The sequence below is a fragment of the Lepidothrix coronata genome, unplaced genomic scaffold, assembly GCF_001604755.1.
Source record: "Lepidothrix coronata isolate B3197 unplaced genomic scaffold, Lepidothrix_coronata-1.0 Scaffold6, whole genome shotgun sequence".
NCBI lineage: Eukaryota > Metazoa > Chordata > Aves > Passeriformes > Pipridae > Lepidothrix > Lepidothrix coronata.
This window is the reverse complement of record NW_016690186.1, coordinates 856984-875484: the sequence shown is the minus strand read 5'-3', so window position 1 is coordinate 875484 and position 18501 is coordinate 856984. Positions and strand designations below refer to the sequence as shown.

Here is an 18501-nt window from a genome sequence, read left to right as displayed (position 1 = left end):
TGAGATGAACAATCATCCTAACTTATGCCATGCATGACTTGGTGGTTACTTTTATTGATTACTCAGATAACCATAAAGAATAATATTTTGCATAAACTGATTTTGCAGATATGGATCATTTTCAAATTGCCTAAAAAGTATCTTTGTTTCTTTGTTACTAGACTTCTTTGGAAGAGGAACCATCTCCTTTTCTGCTCTGGCTGGAACTGGGAGAACGCACCTGCTTGTGACTCAGAAGAAAACAAGAACGTAACTAACTCAGCTGTGCATGGGACCATCAGGTTCAATGTGTTTCATCGCTCAAGAAAGAGGTTGGCTGGTACTTCCCAGCGTCTCCCAAGGGGATCTACCCACCAAAACGTGCTCATTGCTAAAACAACAGCACTACGAGGTGTCAGCTGCCCTGTGAGGGCTGGGGCTGAGCAGGCATCTCCCACAGCCACAAAGGCCACGGAAGAAAGGTAGCAGCAACTGTCTCCAGTTTGCAGACACGTTTTTTCATCCCTGTGGGGTTTGTGCCATTGCGGGATATGGTGGTTGATATGTGTTTTTTTCTGACACTAATTAACAAAATCCGTCGTCCTTGTTTAGCAATGGCAAGTGACAAAATATGCAGAGTGGAGATGGGTACAAAGCTGTAACGAAGCAGGCTGAAAAAATTCAGTTTACAGGGCTGAATTAGCTTTTAATTCACTTGGAATAGCTTTGCCAGTCACGTATGTAATCTGCAGAGCTTTGTGAGTACAGCAGCATCCGTCACTATCAGCAGGAAGATGCACACAGTTATACAGTGAGGGATACACCCATCACCTCCGCTGCCTTAAAAGAAATTACAATTAAGGCTGAAGTGAGGGGTTGTTTCGTTTTTTTGTGTTGTTTGTGGGTTTTTTTGGGGGTTTTTGTTTGTTTGTTTGTTTGTTGGGGTTTTTGGGGTTTTTTTTTTGGTGAGGGGATTTGTTTATTTGGTTTTGTTTGTTTGGTTTTTTTCTCAGAATTAATGTACAAACCCTTGGAAGAAGGACAGCGGCGCATTGGCCACTGGGGGGAGATGTTCCCCCAGGCGCCCCGGGCCGGGGCGGGCACGGCTGCGAGCGCCAGGCGAGCTGCGAGCTCCGTGTCTGGGTCAGGCACTGGGATTAAAAGTCTCTCATTTGAGAGAAGAGGTCTCGGGGGTTGCTCCGAAGCAGGAATGCTTCAAAATGTGTCTTGCACCACAGCAGAGTGAGCTGTTTAAAACGGTGGGAAATGTCCCCAGACGTCTTTTTGTAATGAATTGCTCGTGAAAGCTTTTAACGCTTTCAGTCACGCGTGGAGATTAATGAGGCAACAGCTTTGGGGGAAGGAGAGTTTTGAAAGATAGTGTGGAAAAGTGCCACTCTATTACCATTACATTTCCTGGTGTTAAAAGCTGCAATCCTTGAGGATATCTGTAAGGCAGCAATGGTAAGATGAATACTCTCATTACACCGAGATAATGAAGTGGTGCTGAACCCTTTAAGATTGCCAGGAAAAGACGTATTAGCAGTACAATAAGCAAAGGTCTCTTGTAAAGACACCTTTTATTTCTCTTCATAGATTTAAACGGTGATAGAAAGTATTCATTAAGCACGATGTGTTTGTTTGGACTGGATTTCAAGGGGCCCAGAATTATATTAAGCTACATCACTCTCCAAACAGCTCCACTGAGCTGCTTATGAAGTTACTGTTTAGTGGAAGTAAACTTACTCTTCTTGCACTCCGCTTAGAAATTAAAGAACTGAACGTGTGCTGAGATTTGGTCTTCCAGATGGGAAAACAGCACCAAGCAGTCAAATATTGGAACAAGTAGCCTTGGGAAACCAGATACAATACAAATACACAGTATTTTTATGTTCATTTCCATAACCCAAGTGTTATGGAAAACCAGTTTTGTGATATGCAGTGCAGTCCAAGTTTGTAACATGGCACTCTAAATATCCTACAGAAAGGGATAGTTTTCACCCTATAATCAAGTAATATCCCTTTCTGTGGACCCAAGCACAAAGTAGTCAGTTTGAGAATCACAAAAAGTGAGAGCAGGGCACTTCTGCTGCACATATATGTCTGATAGAGAAATCCCTTTTCCAGCCTGTTATGACTGGATAGCCATAGGAAACATGATGTACTCTGCATTTATGTGATGAGCAATGCCTGAAATTTTTACTGTAGAGTTCAATAAATGCAGTTTATTGTTTCAGAAGGCAGAAGTGATTCCTGAAGTTCCTGTCATCTCTTTGAAAAGATCAATCGAAATAAAATACTGAGCAGACTAATAAAGGACTTCTCAAGATGTCCCACTACGTGATCAATTTCTTATGGCTTTGAGTTAAAACTGTAGATCAGTGCATGAAACATGGCCTGTGATAGGAGTTCCCAGATATCAGTGAACTTGGTCTCTGAACTAAGCTGAGATCTTTCTGTTTAATTTCTCTGTTCAAGTGTGGACAAGAAAACAAAATCCTGTTTATTTCAGACCTGTCGTTAGTGTTCCCACAGGTTTTGCCGTGTTTCACAATGGATGGAAACTTAGAACAAAAGCACAAGGGCAGGTTAAACTACTTCTGAATTTAAACCTTCCTCTATGCAGTCTCTTGTAGCATAAAGAAAATCTGAGGCAATCTTCCACTTTTTTCTTGCATGATCACATGAACTGGTAGAGAATGTCCTAAACTTTGTTCCTAACTCCGAGTTTGACAAGGTGTCCAGAGTCAGAATAACCCTGGCCTCATACTTCTTCCTGGAGTCTCCTGCTGAGTGTAAAATATGGCTGTCTTGTGGTTTGAATAAGGCTTTTAATGTGCCATGGGATGTCACGGTCCACAGAAATGGAATACAGTGTTCTGCTTGCAGAGAAACAGAAAAAAGCTAACCAAACTGGTTTCTTCCTCCTGAGTACATAGTGACTGACTGAAAATCCAGTCACTGAGACTAAAACTATCAGCCTTGATCACAAAAAAAAAGAAGTACTTGACAGACGGATTTAGACTTCCCTCAGCACAAACATCTATTTGCCACTAAAAGTTTGATGAGTACACTGTGGTCTCATCTCCCAGTGCATCACTAACAGACTGTGGGGTAAGGCAGATGTTATTTCTTTGAATTAATCCCTCCAAGAGGGAACGGTCAGAGCTCTTGTGGAAATCACGCTGCTTTATAGGTTGTATGTGGCTGGGGGAAAAAGAAAAGTTTGTCTGATCATATAGAAAAACAACTCTTAAAAGCAGGGCTTGGTCCCTCCCCATTGCAATGCTTAAAGGAGCTGAAGTGGTGATTCCCTGGTCCTCATTCCTCTGCCTACAGGCACAAACTTCTCTGACCAGGCTGGGCAGTGATTTCTGTGCAAAAGCCAATGAATATAGAAGCAGTTCAGGAACAGCAAACAAGGAGTGCAGCACCAAACATCTCCAGTGTTGCTGAGTATTCTTACAGGTTTCTTGCTGCCTTTTTCTCCTTTCTTCTTCTTGGTGTACAAGAGCAAGCCAAGGTGTGAGATGCTATGTTCTTTCTATCCAGCCCTTAGGAGGACTCACCTGTGGAAATGGCCACTAGCTGATGATGAGATTTCAGAAGCAAAATAAATCAGCATTGTTTTGGGTCAAATTTTGCCCCAGTGGACTGGAAGCCTCAGAAAGTACATGGTGAAGGCCATGGCCCCAGGCATTGTGCTTAAATGCTGGAACATGTAGAGAAGTTGGTGAGACAGCTTATAGGTGCCTTCTGGAAATCTTTGCTCTCTCTCACTGCTCTCCCAAGGAGGACCCTTGCGTGGTCCTGATTCTTATGATAATGTTACTTTTCATCACTTTTCTACTTTCAAGCCAACACTGAGCTGTATTTTCTTCTAAGCTTTACAGCCCACTTTTTTACCATATTGGACTCAACCAAGGCTTGTCTCCATTTTAATAGATGCATTTTCCACAGGAAATTAATGTATTGTTTCCCCAAAGCTATTTCAGTCAGTAAACTTCACTGCAGTCTGCCCAGTTGCACGATATTTTGGCCAGCCAAATGAATCTAGTGCCCCCAACAGTCCTGTTAGTAGTGTTAGCCAAGGGAATTGGGTCAGGGTCAGATTTACTACTTGGATCCTCCAAATCTTGCAGTGCCCCACAAAAGATCTAGTGGCAGAATATACCTGTGGTTTTTTCCCCAGGAAACCTGTGTATGGAGAGAGTATGATGTTTTCCTAATTGTTGTGTTAGTTCTCTGACCACATGTGTGCCATGGTACCTATACATACCAGTATATATGGTATATGTGGTAGGTACCAGGACATATGGTATATACCAGGATATATGGTATATATGGACTGTATGTGTATCATGGCACCTATAGACACCAGGATGTATGGTATTTATGGATGGTATTTATGGATTGTATGTCTATATAGATACCAGCATACTCTGTCTTTGACTGTGGATTCGTATATTTTTTTAAGCCTTTTCAGTCAATATTCTTGGGATTTTTTAAATTAGCATGTAATAATTTGATTTCTTTCTTTTCTCAGGAGGTATCAATTAAATGGCAGTGGGGGTGCAGCTTTGCTTTTAAAGTGGCAAACCTTTGCAAACAACCATGATCCCTTCTCTGAGCCATTCTCTGTCCAGATGACAAGTCGCTGGCGGCTGTCAGGTCTGAGTAGGAAATCTCCACAGCGGCGCTGAGAATGTTTATTGTAGGGAGAGAACTTTTGCCCTGTGAAGTCACCTCCTACTAGTCACCAGTAGGTTTCTGATATTCTATCACAGGAAATTCCTGGTGGACCACAAAAGCAATCCCCTGAGTCCAGCTGCTGGCGGGGAGCAGTGGTGCACCACACCGCCAGGCTGAGCCTCAGCCTTCAGTGTGGGGCAGAGCACCTGTGCCCTGCAAAATGCAAACTCTGTGCTCCTCAAACAATGTTAAAATGAACTATACAGGGAGGCAAAGGTCAAGTGAACCATTATTGTGCTGCATTTTATGCAAACAAAAAAAATGTATTAGAGGATGTGCTTTGTATTGTAACAAGGTACTGTAAGATTATATTTAGGCTTCATGTCTTTGAAGCCCTTGGTAACACAACTGTATAATCACAGCTCTTGATGTTAATGAGGAAGTTATATTATAAGGTATTCTGTTTGACTGGGAACAGTGTAGGAAGAATTAATAACCTTTAGAAAAGCATATAAAACCAGCCCTCAAGACCTGCAATGCTAACTATCACAGGTGAATATTACACAGTTTTGCAAAGGAGAAAAAAGAGAAACAGTGATTGACAATCACTTTTCTCACCTTTGAATGCAAAGGCATTGTTTTTCATGTGCCAGTCCTTTTACTTGCACAGCTTGGAGGGCACAGGTCTCATTAACACTCCATTTTCCTCTGCTCTTTTGCTGAGGTTTCAACCATTCAATCGCAGTGGCAAGCAGGATGCAATGAACCTTTATCTGCGTGAGACAGTGCACAACAGGGAAGCAGACCTGGGAGGGATGAGCAACATGTATGTGGCTGGGTGCTGTAGGGCCATGGGTCCTTTAACTAGAAGGCATCAATGTCCTCATTTCTATTAAAGTTAGGCATGCTGTGAAAACAAAATACTGACAAAAAAAAAAAGATGACACACTTCCAGAGAGCTGCTATTAGCCTCTTACCAATGCCTGATTTCATTTGTCTGTAACTTCAGGATGTGTAAGCCTTCTGAAAAGAGGTGTCTCTGGGGCTTGAAGGATTTCGATGCCACACTTCTTGTTTGCTTTACTCGTGAAGTGCTCCCCCGATCATTGACTTTTGCATCACCACACCATCACTGAACAACCTCATCAGGGCAATCTATGCCAGTGTGTGCAGGGGTGAGCAGCAAGGAGCCAGCACTCTAGGCATCAGCTTCTTTAACCAGACCAGTGCAGTGGAACAAAACTATGCTTCAAAAAGTTGTGTGGTTTGGCATGTAGGCTGTGATATATTTTTTTGATTTAGTGAGTATGGCTGTCTCCTCCATTTTCTGCAAAGAACATTTTTGGGAGGGGAAAACTATTTGTGGCTGATTGTGAGCACTGTGGTAATCTGCAGCAGCTGCACCAGGTCCTTGTAATCCCAGAGCATCTGGCTTCTAGACCGAGGAGGAAGGCATTATAAAGATGTTCTCCAAAGATGCCCGTGTGACTTAGAAGCACATGCACCGTTTTTAAAAAGCAACTTACTGAAAAGTGATGGACTGAGTAGGGCCTGTAGAGAAGTCAGATGGCCTTTTCGAAAACTGTACCCCTTATTTTAAAAGAAAGGAAAACGTGAGGCAATTGCAGCTGATTCAGCATCCGGCAGCCTCAGCCAAGTCATATTTTACCTCTTCCCTTCCCTCCCCACACAAAACTTCCAGGAAAACCTGCAAAGAAAAGGCATATGTGGGTAGGAGGAGACCTGCTTTTAATTTCTGTACCTCCTATTCAACACAATGCCACACAATGCACAGGATGCGAATATCCCAAGGCACCTTATACAATGCAAGCAACAAAAGCACACACACATGCACCAGAAAAGGGGGAGCAGCAAGCATGACATGATTGTAAACCAACATGCAGGTAAAGGTATCTGTAAAATACTTATGTAAAGCAGACTTGTGAAAAAAAGTCATCTTCAGAAAGGAGAAGGGGTGGGAGGCTGAAGAAATGTTCAGATGATCCCAAGAATTGATTTCCATTTCAGAGCAGGATTTATCTGGTTTTCCCAATCATGTTGAAAGTAGTAGTCAGATATTCATTATCAACAGTGCAATGCCTCCTCAGTGAAACACCCACTGATGCTCCTGTGATACCATTTATAGAGCAAGCTGGAACCAGCACTGAGTCATATACTGGTTGTAATGATAGCAAACAGCAAGTGTTGTGGTTGAAAACATATCATGGCTGTTCCTTGTTTCCCCTTCTTTTGGCTGTGGAAAGAAGAGTGTGTGTAGGAGCTGCTCACTCCCACAGACCCACCACCATCTGATTAAAAGAGATCATTCAAGGGACAGAGCCAAAACCAGAACTCTGATGAAGTGGTTCAAGGTGTTTGGAGCAACACTTAGAATTAAGGCTATTGTCAGCACTAAATGAGTACATTAGACCCGGACCAAAGAAACCTAAGTATTCTTAGAGACTCTTGCTGGTGCATTCCTCCACATTTCCATTAGAAAGACAGAGTTGTGAATGAAGCACTTGGAACCTTGCCTGATCTGCTTCTGCTTGCGGCTCATGCACAAGTTGGTGGTGAAGTAGCTCACAAAATATACAAACCTGCAATCTACAAAAAAAAATCTACCATGTACAAAAAACTCCTATGTAGCCTGAAGATGTTTGCTGTAAGAATGTATACTGTATTTTTGAACAGGAATAAAAGCAAAACACTTCAAATAAAAAGTGATAGACAAGATCTTTACATACTTTATTAAATGCACCATTTTTTAATGCAAAGTTGTTTGTACACAGATAGGAAACACTAGATGATTTTTAGTCACAACAATGTTAACTAGAGCCTCGAAGTCAAATGTGAACATACAGAGGGGGCAAGGAGAAATTGCAAGAAATTTAAGTGGCATGTAGCTATGAAATACTTCTCCCATGAGGTCACTAGAGTAACTTACTATGCATTGCTTTGGTGTTTAAGAAAAAATTAAGCTGACACTTTTTTATTATATTTGCATATTGATGGGCAGTTGCTAGCAGTATAGCAAAATGGTAGTGGGCAAATAATATTGTTTGCAACATCTTAGCTGCCCAATTCTGAATAAAAAAAAAAAAAAGAGCAACACAAAAATTCTCCCTTAATAGAGGTTTTCTTACCACATCAAATCCATGCTTCACATAATGTTACTGGTGAATTCAGTAGGAAGGAGGAGGAAAAACAGCATTACACAGTGAGACAAGGCAGAGATTTTGTGTAATGACTCTTGAAATTGTGACTGGAAGAACTAGATAGCCTAGACCAATCCACAGTCATGGCATGGCACCTATACCTTCTGAGGGATGTAAAGCTGCAGCTGCTGTGCTTTTCAAAGCCACATCGATGTTTTCTGTAAACCAACTTACTGTATAGCCTTGTATACCACTACCCCTTACACTGCCCTCTGGCCTTTGATTTTGTTTTCCTAAAGAAGAGAAAAAAGAAAACAAAGGAATAGAGACCAGGTTATCTTAGTTGTGTGTTGCAGTAATTTTTACAGTAAAAACATATTTAGGATTTCTGAAATGTATGCAACAAAATTATTTTGTACTAGATAAGTAAATGTTACTTAAAAAATTAGTTTATCTTTTGTGTATGTTTGTGTATTGTATCCAAAGTTTTGTATTTTGATGAGAGATGGGGTAAATAAAGAACCCTTCCTTCAGCAGGGTCCAGCCCAACTCCCCAGTGAGCTCCTCACCAACCACTTGTGGCCCCTTCCCACACAGCTCTGCAGAACCTGGCTTTGTCTGACATCTCGTAATCCTGACCAACTCAGGAAAAGGAGTCACTTGTTGCCTGGACGTTGGATTGAGCGGTGAAAGTGACCACAAATGAATCAGTAGATTAGTTCCAGTAAGTGATTTCATTTTTCTTGTGTTTAAAAAAATTTACTTGGCTAAAAGCCAGTGATTTGCCTAGAAAGACGCTGAACACAAATGATGTCTGCCCTGTGAAAATTAGCCTGTATCATGTACCAATACCCTTTTACATGTTCTAGTATTGATAAGTGTGCACTTACAAATCTATATTTTTATAGTAAAATAGCTCCCAAAGCTTACTCCATGGATACTCTATATATAGTTTCTTACAGAAGATAGAGCTCTTTTCTGTGCATAAAAGCTGTTGATACATTTCCAGTCATCCAGAATCCAAATTCCCATGTGGATGAGTGATTAGATGCAGAGTAAATTTTTGGAGGGCCTTGGCTCTCCTGCTGCATTGGATAAATTGAGTGAAAAATTATGTTTGATTACCACTAAACTTTTTAAAATTATTCCTGTTCTACTCTGTTGAAACCAAGACCTTGTGGGGGGACTGAAGTTGTTGAATTTTGTGTGTGTAAAATCAGAAAGATTGAATCACTATGGAGTAACCCTGAGACATGAGCCCATGAATTTAAGGACTATTTCAAGAGTATGTCCTTATCAACAGGTCCGGCTGCTCCAGAGAGGGGCAGCCCTGTAGAGCAGCCAGAACCTCTCACTCATGGGCTACAATACCACTAAAGAAAAGAAAAACTTACTTTGTTAAGCAATTAATTCTGTTGTTTTCCTTAGGTCTATTTTTGAATTGCGAGATAAACTTGCTCTGCACAGAGAACAAGCTGTGTTGTACCTGCTATCCTGTCATTCCAAATTTCCTCCATCAGATTGAAGGGCCAAGAAAAAAGAGCAAGTTACAAAAAGCTGAATAAAACATATAAAACCCTCATAATGAAAAGATGACATTTTAATTAATCTTGGGGTGGGAAAGGTTGTTCTGTTGGGGCATTCTGCATAGAAAGGAGCAAGCTTTGTGTGAGCGAAGGTAAAAGGAGAGGCTTGAGAAGCTTGCTGAAGTCTTTAGAGTGTAATAAAGGTGACTACTTCACACCACAAACCATGTCTGACACCAAAGTGTTTCTCTAGTGCATGCAGAGCTCTGATGCTGTCCTTGATAAGGTACAGTCTCATAACCCAGATGGACATTAGTCACTGACATTGACAACCTCAGCATGGCAAGGCAGAGGGAAATTAGTCAAACCCCCAAACCCTAATTTTGCAGTTAAGATTTCTCTTTCATTTTGGTTTGCTTCAGAACCACAAACACAAATATCTCAGTTTTTGTGGGTTGTTAAAACACAGAACATGAACAAAAGATCAGAGCCATCTCCTTCCCCTACTTTTCTTGTCTTCACTGGATTCCACCAGAGTCTCACCTAACAGTGATAACAGAGAAATTTGCTTTCAACCATGTCTACAGAACAGAAACACGACTTTGGCAGTTTATGACCCATATTCAGTTTTGACTCATGCTTCTATTTCCAACTGATAAAAAACAACCCCCCAAAACAAGTACAAACCCATCTATTTCTACCCTAAAGCTGCAGCACAAACATTTCACACAAGATGACATTCTAAAGATGCTGGTAAAGAGTTATGGCTTTATGGTAAAGCACCTGACATGCTTAGGAACAATAGACAACACCACAGAATTATGCTGCTTGCTACTAGGAGAAATGAGCACTTGACCATATTGCTGACTCCTGCATGTTCCAGGAGCAAAATTTATTTGAATAACTATGCTGTGAATTTGAATCCCCTTCTCCATTCTTAAACAATTAACTTTGAAAAGGTGGGATAGGAGCACTGAAGAATGTCACTAAACTGCAGATGGTGAGCATGGGATACTCTGTTTTCAGTACAGGTTTTGGCCAGGAAACTTCATATCTAATGGACATAGTCATATTTATATAATTAGAAAAAAAATTACTGTATCTGTCTACGAATGTTTGAGCAAGAATTGTATGTTATTGTCTCAGTGCAGCAGGAATGTCAGCTATGAGGAGAGGAATTCTTTACATCCCACCCATGGGAGCAAGAGGGAATCTCTGGCACATCCCTGTGCACAGTCCAATGGCGAGACAGCTTCCAGCTGCTGGACACGGCACAACTTAAAAATGAACAACAAAGTAGGGGGGAGCATGGGTGTGTTTTGCTTTGACTGTGCTGAAGTGCACAAAGGACACACTTTCCTCCTGATTTTTTTCCACTCTCTGCTTGTGTTTCTTTTGTTTATTTGTTTTTTAACATCAGGAATTTGGGGTTTGCTTGTCCCTGGAAGGCTCTGTGACTAAGCTGAACTAATAATAATACTGGAGTGCAAGCTGAGAAATCAGATGGAAAGGATTTAGTCGTAGATATGGTAGCATTAGATTAATTGTTGCACTCGATCTTCAGGGCCTTTTCCAACCTAAATGATTGTATGATTTCTGCAATTATGGCAGTGTCAACATTCATCACAAGGCACAGCACATAATCCAGCCATCTCTGACGTTGCTAACATCACACTGACAATTGGAATACTAAATTTCTTGCCCATATAACTGTAGGATGCTGGGGTGGCCAGTTCTGGATATTGATGGCATTAGGTACCCTATGCTGGATCTATAAGGCATTTTTTATTCATGTATCCTGATGCTAGACAAGGCAGTTGAGCTTTTTGTGTAGCTTTATAGGGATCTACTTTCACCTTCAAAATTCCCATACTCAGGTGTGTTTGATTTTTCACTCTCTGCTGCTTGCCCTGCACTAGAAATGCTGGATTACATTTTGGGCAGCTACAGAGACCACTGCTTGCAGCATAGTTCTTCTGCATCGAGTCTACCACCACAATGCTTGAACTTTCTGTGAGGCACATCACCGCTTTGTGAGGTTTAGACACAACCTCTCATTTCCTCTGTATTTATCCAGCCCCAGAAAAAGGATGGTCCCAAGCATGATTTCCTGCTACAGATCCTCACTAGAGAGATAGAAGCAGGGGGTGTTGGCACGTGTAGTGCCCCCGCTAACACCTGCTGTTCTGAACACAGGGCTGCGCGAATGGGCCCATCCCAAGGGCCGTGGGGGAAGTTGTCTGAAAGGAGCAGTGCATTCATACCCCATAACAGCTACCCCTCAGCCAAGAAGGGCCACAACTGGAGTGTGCAGCATGCATCCAGACACGTTCTTCCTGTTGACTCTTTGTGGAGATGCCAGTGGGTATGTCTGTTCCCTGGGATCCAGGCTTCCCATGAGAAGGAAGTGTGGATATGTGTGGTCTGATGAGTAGCAGCCACCACCTCCATGATGCCAGGGGGAAGAAAGCCTAGACAGGTGCCACTGGAGAGGAAACTCTTCCAGTATTTTCCTTCTTGCAGCTGTGGGCTGGTGAGGGCCATGTGGTGAGTGGTCATGGGCTTCTCCTGTAGGTCAGTCCGTTGCTTCTGCTGAGAGAGTTTTAGAAGGTTAGCTGGGTAAAATGTGTGTGCCAGGGCAGCAGGAGCAAGTCATCCTGTTGTAAGTGCTGCAAACCATCATGCAAAGAACAGATGCCTTGGATAGACCCTGAGGCAGCTGGTACTGGTGTGTTACAGCCTGGGGTAAGCACCAGAGTCTGTAGCACTGAGCAGGGCAGCAGAGTGTTGAGATAGGGACATGGATTTGAGTCATATGTGGCTTTTGGAGCCAGGCTCAGTGTCTGTGCAAGTGGGGATGTCTTCTTTCTATTTCTTCTTCATTGTTGTTTCATCCCTTGAATTAAGGTGCCCCTTCCCATGGCACTAGATGATCTTTGAGGTCCCTTCCAACCCAAATCATTCTATGAGTCTGTGATTTCAAAATCGTTTTATTTAGCCTCTGTTTGAGCTTTCTATGAGATTTTTCCAGAGTTTCAGCCATGACACTTTTCAGAAAGATCCCTGCTCTTTCTGAAGCTTCTTGTTATTCTTATCTATCTGGTAGTCTCATCTACCTGGAATGAGCTGCTTTGGGCTCTTGATTGCTCCATGCATTTTCCTTATCCTGATTTTTCTTTTGCTCATGTAATGTGAAGTTCTGAATACCAAAGATATCTCATTAACAGATTTTTTTTCTTTCCTGTACCTTGTTTTGACCTTAGATCTGGTAACTGTGGGTCACTACCTCTAATGAATGAATTGGCAGTCCAGAGTATTGGTTGCCAGATTCAGCTAAAAAAGTTAGGGCTAGTGATAAGGAAAAAGACACACTTCCTGATGTCATCTTGTCTTTCAGTGCTCAAACTTATCATTAGGTGTATCAAACCCATTATTTCTTCCAGATACAGCATCATACAGTCAAATGTGTATATTATGAGAGTACTAATTTAATAAAAAATATTTATTAGCAACATCCAGAAAGAAGTTATTCAATGGATGGGTATCTGTTCTGCATGGTGGGGAAAGAACCATGTCACTGAACGAGAATGTCCTTAATCTATTGAAAACCAAAATGTATCACTCTGCCATATCCCTTTAAATTCAGTTTAGTGGGTTTTGTCTTTATTTAGTTTGCAGCCATATTACCTCATCCTGCTCTGGCAAGGTTGGGCCACCTGGGAACTTGAGGGGGCTCTGGGAAGCATTGGTGATTCAACGCAGTAGTTGGCACACTGCCCTCTGAGTGTCCATGGAGAAGTCCTTCACCACCGCACCATGGGCACCGTCTGCTGAAGGAGGAGGCATCTGCTGAAGGATGAGATATAAAACCGATCCTTGGAAACTCCAGCATATTTTCTCCAGGTTGTTACACAGACAATGTTCTACCTAAAAAATATTTTTATGAATATTTCTCTTAAACTGCTGAAATACAGACCAGTACACTCCTCAATAGCTTCAGTAGCTTCAGTGAATTCCCTGTTCAAGGGATTCACAGATGTTTAAGAGTCCCATGGACGCATTTACTTGCAATGCATTTGAGAGTTTAGCACTATTCCAATAAGTATTGTTTAAGTTTTGAGAATACAGAGGGTAAAAAGCTTTTTTTTCCCTCTATAATGAAAAGTGATCAAGCTAGGTTTAACTAATATACTAATAAAACTCAGCCAAAATTTCTCCCATTTAATCAAGACAATATCCAAGAACTCCAGTTTTAAAATGTGACTCTTAATTTGGCTGCTGTAAACAGATGTCATTAATAGGTAAAGGAGCTTCTTTTTGTCTGTGTTCAGCAGTGAGCGTATGCTAAAAATGTGAATGGCTACAACATATCTCAAAGTGACTGGCACAGCTTACTCCCCAGTTAGTTTTTGCAAATACTGTCATTTTTGGGAAACGTTTTTTTGCTAGCAAAGACTTTGGTTTCTTGACACACTCTGCCAAGGGGAGAATGCTATCTCTGGTCCAGTGTCAGCCGCGTGGAGCAACCTTGTGTCCTCCATCCCCTATGGGGTGGCTGCGTAGGGCACAGTGGTGGCAGGGAAGAAGCAGGCAAGGTATTGCAGGCAGCCTAGAGGGGAGGCAGCCTGTACAGACACCCAAATCTTTTCCTTCTCCTAGAAGTACTGCTATCAGGACCTGGGGAGACCAGAAGGACAGGAGAAGTCAGCTGGGGGAATGGCTGAAGTTGTTTGGCCTCCCTGGCTTGGCTCCCTCTCCATTGGTGACTCTATATACATGAGCCTGGAAAAACTTTTGCACAGTGAGAGGCACAGAAACACAGAGGGGACAGTTACAGCTACAGAGGCAGCCTCTGAAGGAGGGAGCAGTACTCTTTGCATGAGCCAATGGAGAAAAGTAGGAAGGTCCCATCCCCTCCATAACATGTGCATTTTTCAGGATGTTTCTGAAGTCCACACATCCAAGAAGTGACGTATTATAGCTCAAAAGCTAGAACTGAGATAAAAAGTTAGACATGTCAAATAAAATCAAATTTAATGCATGACAAAAGGGTTTCTGGTTTTATTTTAAATTTATTGAAGGGCTGTCAGTTCTGCTGTGCAAATACAATGGGCTGGGAGATTTAAAATACCTAAAATGGCAGAAGGTATGTGATCATGTACTTGAGATAGATTCTTCTCACATTTATCTGCTTATCTGAGCCTGATGACTCTAAGGAAACAGTACTCTGGACATCAATCCGAAGTAAAAGAGGTCCTGATGCCTCTAGGCCACTGACAGATACAAGCATGGCTTCTGAACTGTCATCTGACGTGGATAACACACCTTTAACCCTACCTCCACAGAAGGGGTTTGCATTATTCATTATTACTTGTCTCTATCCAGTTCACAGTGATAAATCTAGCTTATAGGGCACTTACAAAGATGGGTGTGGTGTGCAGATAGCATTCATGATTAAGTGCTTTCCTGTGTCAAATATAGCCTGTAATATACTACAAACAGGCAGTCGATTTTTATACAAACTGATCTGGCTGCTATCAGACTCTGACATTTTATACTAATACTTAAAATAAATCTAGAAACAGGAAAGAAAGTACAGAATTATTGTTTTAAGCTAACTGTGAGGGCTTATCTTCAAAGTGACAGAGTTTCTATTGTATTTAAAGAAACTGGTCAGTATACTGGCATAAAGGTTAGAAGTACGCATGAAGCTGGAGTTAAGTTCCAGCCTCAGTTTTCACTTTTGATATAGAGCCTCTAAGATGCTTTTTGTTCTGACATGAAGATTTAAAAATACTTTTGCTTTATTTTATTTTTTTCCAAGCTTGCCAACTTTGCATTAAAACATATTTCTATTGAAATCACTGGGAGTTTTGCCGTGCAGTGTAAAAGGTCTGGGATGTGGCAGCATGTACTAAAATTGGTGTGATTTGCTGGACTACTTAGGCAAGAGCTAAGGACATCATCAATCTTTTCTTTCCATGTCTTGTCACATGTAGCACTTGCATGCCTCTTTGAGTTCCCAGATTTAATGGCCGAGGAAATGCTAAGACTTTGGTCTCCTTGAAAATGACAAAGACAGTTTTCTGTCTGACAGTGCTCACCATAATGTATTTCAGAAAGTAGGTACTTCACTATAAAAAAATAAGTAAGGACTAGAGAGATACTGAACCCAAAATCAAGCTGAAAATGAAACTGATTAAGTAGGAAATATTTTAATGAAGTTCATTAAATGGTCATCTGCTAAACAGAGGGCACATTTCATAATTGTACTTGAGATTTGAACCATCTTAAGGCTACTTTCATGGCCAGGTAAGGCTGTTTCCATGATCCTGCTTGAGACACAGCCATCTGTGCAATACATGCCCTTGGTCACACTGGGTGTAGGCTTCCAGCTGTGGTGTACTAAGGGGAAAGGTGGATCATGCTTACCCTGTGATGTGATCTGAACTTCCTTTCCCACAGTCTGGACAGATCAGGTGTGATGTTACAGCCCCTATAGATATCCCCCTCAAGATATCTTGAGTCTGGCTCATCATAAGTACAACATGGCGGTTTGGAATTTGAGCTCCACCTGGGCAAAAAGGCAGTGGTCTGAAATTCTGAATGAGGAACAGGAGGATGGAGTTTTTCATCTCTAACCTATACTCAGGCCTGCTGATAATTTTGTTACATAGATGTTTTTCTTGTCTTTTTGCCTACAAGTGAAAATTACTAACTGGGGCATGTCAATGTCAAATTCTGAATATAAGGAAATGCGATACTTGAACACAAATGATGGAGAGATAAAAATAAGCAGCTTCTTTCAAATGTGAAGATTTGGGGTCTTGAAAAAATGGAGTGACACAGTGGTCATGAAACATGGGATCCTAAAAAGTCTATTGCATTTATTTTCTTGTTACTGTTGCCATATGTTGCAACTCTTCTCACAGGCCCCAAACCTATGAAACATCAGCAGGGAACAATTCAAACACAAGAGAAGCTTTACATTACTAGAACTACTTTCATGTACAAGGTTGCTCATTGGTTTGCATGCCCTTGCTTACAGTAAGAAAATCCAAACTCCAATACTTTTTGATAAGAAAAGAGTTTAATTAGTCTGTTGTACAGGTATTATGAGATGAAAATTATTTTTGCCTCCAACTGACTAGTCTGAAAATCAAACTCAATTTTTTATTTTTTTTTTAATTAGTGTACAATATTTTGCGTCAGTCCAGGTTAGAGGGGTTGTGTGTGTTGGGTGAGTGGCAGATGAGGAATAAAACTTTTTTAAGGTATGAACGACAATATTTTATAATTAGAAATTAGAGCGTACATTCCACCAGTTTAATTACCCAACAGGTAAAATGTTGTTACTCCAGCCTTTGACTTTCTGAAGTCACCTGAATAATGTATGGCTCTATATTTATCTTAAGTAAAATAATTTTTAGCTAAAAGAAAGAGAGGAGAATACTTTTAGTGCAAGTCCATATGTTACTTCTTGCTGACCAGTGTTCTAATTCAGGTTAGATAAAGGATTTGTGTGTAACTGGTCATTTTACTTGTGTAACACTTCCATTGTCAAAGGTAGAAATTATTTCCCAAGAAATTATATTAAACAATATTAAAATTATTGCAAAAATCACATTTCTCTTCCTGGAGTGTGGAAGTCTGTGGAGTCCTTTTAACAGGCTGTGTTTAACACACTGTGATGGCAAGGGGTGAGGCAAAATTGGAGGAAAAAATGCCTGACTGACAGCACTCCACCCAGATAAGGCCACTGCTTAGAGAAACCTGGGAATGGCTCAATGCAAGCACTGTGCCAGGAACACACGCTCTACTGCATCCAGAAGTGATTTTCAATCATCCAGCTCTTAAAAAGGTCAGCAGTAGCAACAGCCTGCAGGCTTGTTCTCTCCTCTCAACACAGGAAAGACTCGTGCCCCTCCTGAATCTGATTTGGGTCCTTTTCCTTACAATCTCTACCTTATTTATAGAATCATAGAATAATTTAGACTGGAAAGGACCCCTGGAGGTCATCCAGTCCAACCCCTTGCTCCAGACAGGGCTGATTTAAAAGCCAGATGAGATTATTCATGGCCTTGCCTCATCAAGTTTTGAAAGTATCTAAGGGTGGAGATTCCCCAGCCTCTCTAGCTGGGTTTAACCACTCATAGCTGAATTTTTTTTTCTTACACTTGCTGAGAGTTTCCCTAGATGCAGCTTGTGGCCACTGCCTATTGCCCTTTGGCTGCACACCTCTGAGACAAGTCTGACTCCATCTTGCCTGTAGGAGCCCTTTGAGCAGCTGAAGATAACAATAGGATTCCCCCCCATGCCCAGCCTTTCCTTCTCCAAACTAGGCAAACTCAGTTTCCTCAGCCCTCCTTGAATGTCATGTCCCACAGCCTTGGTGGTCCTCTACTAGACTTGGTCTAACATGTTAGTGCCTTTTACTGGGAAACACAAGAGAGGACATGGCAGAGTACTCCAGACGTGATCTCACTGTAAGGGAACAGCTGCTGGCTGCTCTCTGCTAAGGCAGGCTGGCATGTGCTTAGCTTTCATTGCCTCAAGGGCGCACTGCTGACTCATCTTCAACAACTTCTCCACTTCAGGTTCTGCTCTGCAGAGCTGCTTTCCCTCCCAGTCAATCTCCTGTCTATAGTGTTGCAGGGGCTTCTTCTGTCCCATGTATCTGTTCTGTTGAACTTCACGAAGTTTCTGTCAGCCAGAAAGGATATATGGTGTATATCAGCAAATCCATCAACCTTTCCTCCAGAGGAAGGTCTTTTCTATGTGTCTGTCTTTGAGTTCTAACTTTCTGATTTTTGCCAGAAGCCCATGGACAATAAACTAGACTGCATCCCTTAAGTTTGACTCTGCACCACAGAATCTCTGTTCTTTATAATGTTTTTTACTGCACTGAAAGTAGTTAGTCTCAGATAGGATTTATCAGGTGGTTTGCAGATGAAGGTACATCTAACTCTCTCAGAAGAGCACACTACCGTGTGTTAGGCCAAAAAGCAGCAGAGAGGACTGCAAGTGGTTGTCTCACTGGCAAAAATGAAGAAAATAATAATGAACAGAAAGAATACAAACCTAATTATGTTATTTTTAATCCTCTAGAGAAAGTATGCAATAATTGGGGAAAATTTACAAAAGAA

At 41.5% G+C, this 18501-nt stretch overlaps 1 long non-coding RNA gene across 1 annotated transcript; it reads left to right on the top strand.

The window, feature by feature from the left end:
- Nucleotides 1–4785: 4785 nt before the first annotated feature.
- On the top strand, nucleotides 4786–9401 carry LOC108505234. The gene is made up of 3 exons (XR_001877430.1): nucleotides 4786–5026; nucleotides 8367–8553; nucleotides 9258–9401. It is a non-coding gene; the product is annotated as an uncharacterized LOC108505234 (long non-coding RNA).
- The last annotated feature ends 9100 nt before the right edge of the window (nucleotides 9402–18501 follow it).